The following is a 5,684-nucleotide window of genomic DNA, read 5'->3' as shown; positions in this document are numbered from 1 at the left end:
GGCTTAAAAGATTGATAGATCTTACCCCATTAAAGGATTTAAACACCCTGCTAATTAAAGAATGCTTGGTAGAAGGAATTTAACTTAAAATGAAATAATCATCATGTTAAAGGATTTACAACAGCCTGTTAGGACTACTCTGTTAAGAGATTTAACTAATTCACCTATTAAAATGTCTCAATGATCCTTCAAGTAGCACTCTATTGCTTGATGTCAAACCACCTTTATACTGATGTCTAAATGATCCTTCTTGATCAAATGTATCTTTCTTGTATTCTAATTCCTTTCCTCTATTCTCCTTTAACTAATTCTACAATGTAACTCAACTCATAACACATTAATCACCATGAATTCTCTACTTGCACATGAAAACTCTCTTTAGTTATCCTTAAGCATTCATCTAAAGTTTAGTATTTTCCTCCTTAAGAAGACCTAGGTGACTTAGGGTTAGGTATGAATCAATGATAGTGATTCACCCATATTGCCACTTGATCCTTCCCTTTTTTGATTGGATGCATGTAATGCATAGAGATTCATAATTAAGATTCACCCTTATCATCAAATATTATAAAAGAAGCCTTAAGCTGATCTAGAAATGGTTTACATAGAAGTTTGTGCCATTACAAATGTCTATATCAAAATTATGTAACTCGACACTTGATATCTATGATGCTCGACATCAATTGTAACTTGAATGTTGTAACATACCCTTTGAATGTCTCAACATCCACTGATCATTGAACATCTAAATAGCTCAACACATACCATCTACTTGGCACTTGAGTGATTGGAAACTTACTATTTACTTAGCTTATACTAAATATATATCACTCAACATATACTATCTAACAACTTATGCTCGACATGTATTTCTTGTTTGGTATGAACTAAGTAAACGACTTAAGTATATTGTCAATCATATGTCAAAACCTATATGGGATTAATAATCTCCCCCTTTGACTTGAGTGACAAAATAATTGGTCATGCATAAAATACCTTTAGCTTTTCAATCATAACTCAAATAATATCCACTTACATACAAAACTTCAAAACTTCAAAATTTAGCAAAAACTTATGACTTATCAGGGATACTTCAAAATTCAATAACTCCCCTTGAGTTGATTGTGCTATTTTGTATCTAAATCAAAATCATTCCTGTTGCTAACTAGATTTGTATTGACTGATTTGTGTACTTTATTTCTATCATTAACTGCTCTTTTTTGAACAATGGTATCTCCTCCATACCTCCCATTTGTCCCATACTTATTTCTCCCCCATTTTGACTCTTATGTCAAAGGGTTATAGACTTAGAATGTGTTTATCCAAAATTTTTGTGTACCTCAAGCATTATTTTCAGTGCAACACCCTAATTATCACAAGCTACCTCCAATGATTTAATCTAAATGGTCAACTCGACAGTAAGGTGGACTAAGTCATCATGAGTAGAAAGATTCAAATCTTTCTTCATGTGTTATAGAAAAGGCTAGTTCCTTGTGTAATATCTCCATATGTGGAGTCAAAATGGATTAGATGCTGATCAGTTTAGCTTTGATGTTTGCTTCATCTATATGTAACAGTGGTAATTCACTTTGGGAGTTTAGGAGATTCATGAAATGTTTGTCACTCTAGGCTGGAGATTTTGATAGAGTTACACTAGATGACTCTAAACACAGTATGTGGCTCTTAATTTCTTGTGTGAAGAGTGTGGGATTAAACAATTTTTTGTACAAAGAGAAAATGTTCTCTAGTACCTTCTTCACATTGTCAATTTTGGTTGCTACCTCAACGTGGGATAGTGAAATATTACTTGATATCTTTTCATTGAACTTATTTTGAAACTTTCTTTTCGACCATTCAAGTAACTTGACATTTGAATCTAGGTTTGCATCATTTACCTTCTCGACAAGGTTGGTTAATTTCTCTATCATCACGTTGGGTTCCTTTGGTGCTAGCAAGCTAAATACATCAAGAAAAATGTCCTTGATATCTATTAAATCTTGTTTCTAACTATGCTCTTGTCTGAGCAATTCTTGTCGTTTCTTCCTTGCAAGAGCACCCTGGAGTATGCTCATATGTTTAATAGTGATGGTTTCAAAATCAAACTTGGGCAACTCAATCACTTCATCCAAGTTTGTATCAACATATGATGTAACTTTATCTACCTTAGATGTGCTTGGACTTGGGCTTGATGATTGTAGGGGTATAGCCTCTATACTTAGCCTATGAAGAGATTGACTTGGAGGAGTAGATATTTTTGGTAAAGTCACTAATGTTTGTATTGTAATTTTTTCCTTAGGTTTGGTAGTCATAGCTAGCTCTTCAGTTTTATCCTTTTCCTTCTTTACATTCATAGATGTACCTTGATCTTGTGCTATAGGTGTAGGAGTATCTTCCTGACTTGTTGAAACTTGTGTTCCTTCATTCATTTCTGTTTCATTTTTATGCTCTCCAACTATCTCATCCTTGTCATTTTCATTTTCCTTTTCATTGATTGAGACTGGAGTACTTTGTGTCAATGCACCAACTGTGGATGTAGTTGTCTCCTTCCTTTGATATACCACAATGGGTAATGTAGGTTGTATAAGTGTGAATTGAGGAGGGGATTTAGATATCACTTGTTTATATACATCCTTCCCTATAGATCCTCAATTTTCCTTCTCAATCTCATCAACACTAACAAGTATAGGATTTACACATAGTTTTGGCTAGGTAGTGGATTCTACCAATATCTTCTTCAAGTCTTCCTTTGTAAGGGGATTGATGTTTTGAGTGACAGTATCATAAACATCCTTTACTGTTATAGTCTCACTTTCTATATTCACCTCATGTTGTGGACTGCCACTTAGCACTAGTGTATCTGGTACACTTTGTTTTGTATGTTACTCATCCTTAGTTTAACTATGATTACCTTAGTTACCTATTATTTCTCTTCTTTGTCTTCATCTACCTTAATAGGTGCCTGCACTATTCTCTTGGGTGTTGTCAAACCATATAATGATTTCTAAATCAAAGTGGTCTTTTGCACAACATCCTCAACATTGTTATGGAATATGTTGAATGCCCTATATTTTGGTGCTAAGTTTCCTACATGTTTTTTTATTTCCTTAGACATTGTCACCCTATCCAATTCTAGCATCACTTGGGAAAATGTAGTCTCTCTAATTTTTCTTCCTATTGAGAGATTATATTGCCATGTCTACTCAACCCTATTGGATAATTCATTTGGTAGAGAGTTGGAAATCTCAAAGGAAGTAGCCTTAGCATCTACATCTTCTACAAGTAATAATGTTATTGTTGCAAAGGCTTCATCAACATTTATCTCATAGCCTATTGGTCTTAGCCACCTTACCCTTGGAACAAATTGAAAATAAGTAAAATCAATATAAACTAGAAAGAAAACATCATTGAAATGTTTCTCAACTAGTGAATATGGTATCGTTCGTCTTTTTTTCATTGATTGTTTGGAGTCTTCAAAATAGCTGGTCATAACTAAATCAAAATTGTTTCCTAGTTGCTTAATAAATTCACATATTTTCACTACAATAGATTTTTTTTTTTCCATGCAACTTTACCAAATGTAGGGAATGTATTATGTATATAAAGGAACATACGCACAAGAATTGAACCAAATTTACATTGTGAACTTTTGGTCTTCCTTATTGCTCCAAAATTTTTTAACAATTGTTGCATCTGCAAATCGGTAAGGTTATAGGTATGATCCTTCTTAGCTATCTTATAGTCCATGTCAAAAAAAATACATGGTACATTGTTGAGCCTACTAGATTGATAGAATTTATGTACTATTATCCTCACTACAAAAGCAATTACAGGATCTGAGATAGTATCAATTTTAAAACCTCATTTGTTCCACACTGCCCTTGTATTCTTTCCAATTACCTCTTTAGATTCACTGCTCATGGTTTTAGGTTGGTCAAGTGTTGGATACCCAACCACTTTGTGGACTATCGTCTTTGTGATTTTCATTGGTCCATTACCCAACCATATAAAATTATCATGAATTCTACTTAGAGCTATCTTAATCCATTTAGTCTTGAAAACATTTGGAAAATCTAGGGCATGGGTTAACCTTTTGATTCTATAATTTTGAATTAATCTCTCAACACTCCAATTTCACACAATTTCTCAAAGGTCTCCCTAATCTTCATGTTGCTTATACTACTCACCTTGCATGTGTAGAAACATCTTATGCCTTAAGTCATCAAAACTCGAGGTGGTATCATTGAGAATGCAACATATGGATCTTGCTTATAAGAAATATCAAGAATGGCTATAAAATTAGCTTGTCTGATCTCATTTCTTATCAATTGCACATTCAAAACTTCTTTACCCTCTTTAACCTTAGGAGCTAAAGAACTAGACGTCATTCTATAAACTAGGGTTTGTAAAAATTCAAACTATGTACATGATAAATAACTTTGAAAATTTGTTGTGATGGTGTTCAATGACTCTTGAATTCAACTGACAAATGCTTGGAATGATCTTTTCAATTTTCCTTTCACTCTTCATTCTCTTCTTCAAATTCAAATGATGTCAAATGAGTAGAAATTGATCATATGAACCTTAAAACCTCACATTTAATGCTTAGTACTTACACATCTATAAGATTGACTTCAATAGAGATTTTCACTCACTCGGCTTCCATAAAGTTTCTTTTTTTCTCAGAAATCACTATGAGCTTGATCAACACTATCACCTTTGATAGCTTAGCATCAACTAATATTTCACTCAGCAACCATAGTGAAACTTTTCATGCTTGATAGTAACATGAAAACTAACAAAACTTAAAGATTTCTTCCAGGTTATAATCAACACCTTGCATCTTTATTCATGCATACGTAATCTTTTCATAACTAAATCCTTAGAGCTGATGTATAGTATATCCTTTTCAATACCAGTCCCACATACCTCTTGATTGCTTAATTGGAGGAGGTGTGATCACCTAATCCATTGGGCGAAGTGATCCCATCTGAACTTGATGTACTACAATCTTCCTTTCTCTTCCATGTCTTGTTCATCTCATCTTTAACATTCTCAACATCTACCTTTCCTTTCCCTCTGTTAAACTCACTGGTCGATGCCTTTGATCTTGTTGGATAATTCCTTCTTATGTGACTAGTCTTTAATCAACTAAAACATGTGGTTTGACTCCACAATCTATTGTAGTCACTTCTAAAATGTGTTCTTATGTAATAGTCAACAACATTTCCATACTCTTGATAGTAGTGACAACTATACCTAGAGTATTAAAATCTCAATTATAAGAGTTGTCATTGTGCTTTACCTTTGCCTACTTAGTTGATGACCATTTAGACTTAAATCTACACTCATATGCTCTATGTCCATACTTTTGATAGTTATAGCAATATTCTTCAAATCTTTTGTGCTTATGGTCTTGATTCTGCATTCATGTGCCTAATTTCCTTGTTTTATGCATTTGTGGCAATGACCCATGAGCTTCTGCTTAGGATTCTGATTTGCAATCTTGCTCCTACAAACATACTACTTAGTAGAATGACCTATCTTACCACAATTATGACAAGTAGGTTTGGAGTTCTTACCTTTGTTAGTTCTCTTTTCACCACTTTTGGATGATTCTCCTTCTTTAGTACTGGTATAACCCAATTCAAAAGTATCACTGTTGGATCTAGGGGATTTCATCAATT

This window comes from Cupressus sempervirens, chromosome 7 (genome assembly GCF_028749045.1).
Source record: "Cupressus sempervirens isolate cs-2001-9-10 chromosome 7, ASM2874904v1, whole genome shotgun sequence".
In the NCBI taxonomy this organism is placed as follows: domain Eukaryota; kingdom Viridiplantae; phylum Streptophyta; class Pinopsida; order Cupressales; family Cupressaceae; genus Cupressus; species Cupressus sempervirens.
This window is presented reverse-complemented; position numbering follows the sequence as displayed.